Source organism: Sinocyclocheilus rhinocerous, unplaced genomic scaffold, assembly GCF_001515625.1.
Source record: "Sinocyclocheilus rhinocerous isolate Xijiao unplaced genomic scaffold, SAMN03320098_v1.1 C36159417, whole genome shotgun sequence".
NCBI classification, from domain to species: domain Eukaryota; kingdom Metazoa; phylum Chordata; class Actinopteri; order Cypriniformes; family Cyprinidae; genus Sinocyclocheilus; species Sinocyclocheilus rhinocerous.
Genome location: NW_015774647.1, coordinates 1 through 866, shown reverse-complemented (window position 1 = coordinate 866; position 866 = coordinate 1). Strand labels below are relative to the sequence as shown.

The 866-nt window shown below is 40.2% G+C and overlaps 1 long non-coding RNA gene across 1 annotated transcript; it reads left to right on the top strand.

Annotated features, from left to right (window-relative positions):
* Positions 1-143: 143 nt before the first annotated feature.
* Positions 144-850, top strand: LOC107735584 (uncharacterized). The gene is made up of 3 exons (XR_001639453.1): positions 144-244; positions 401-531; positions 742-850. It is a non-coding gene; the product is annotated as an uncharacterized LOC107735584 (long non-coding RNA).
* The last annotated feature ends 16 nt before the right edge of the window (positions 851-866 follow it).

Below are 866 nucleotides of genomic sequence, written 5' to 3'. Positions count from 1 at the left end.
TTCAGGGCAATGGCTGCTGAATAAATGGCTGATCACTATTGCATTTTATTAGATTTTATACATTCAAGATCTTACTTAGGATCATTTTACAACATGTTTGTTGTAACCTGTTAATCATTTTATTGGTTCACTGTCTCTTTTAAGCTTGTTTTGTCTCTTAACCTGCTGACAAACAGTTGTTGCAACATCCAAGAAGAATGCTTGCGTCTCCCTGGTTTTCTCCTTCCTCTACAAAATTGTTCAGGTACATTATACATCAATTGTGGACTTAAAGGGATTTCTGGGTGAGGGATCTCATCTTATTGGATCATTACTAATAAGTTAACATAACAGTTTATCACTGCATACATTTCAGTATCACTTGCTTTAGTCTAACAGGTATTTGATGTGTTTTTTCCAGGTTTTCTCAGAATACTTTAAGGAGCTGGAGGAGGAGAGTATCAGAGATAACTTTGTCATAATCTATGAGCTGCTGGATGAACTCATGGACTTTGGATACCCGCAAACCACTGACAGCAAGATCCTCCAGGAGTGAGTTTTTGATTTCCTTTTACGAACCATTTTTAACAGTTCTGTTCACTCGCCCTCAAACCGTATGACTGACATTGATTCATTTAAAAGTCTTTAAATCATTACATTGTTTAGTTTCAAACATGGCAATACTAAAATAATTGCAGGCCTTTCTCTGACCCAGCAGATGTCATTCAGGAGTAACTGATGGAAAGTGTTTATTTTTCACAGATACATCACGCAGGAAGGTCACAAGCTGGACACGGGCGCTCCGCGGCCCCCTGCCACGGTCACCAACGCCGTCTCCTGGCGGTCAGAGGGCATCAAGTACAGGAAGAACGAGGTTTTCCTGGACG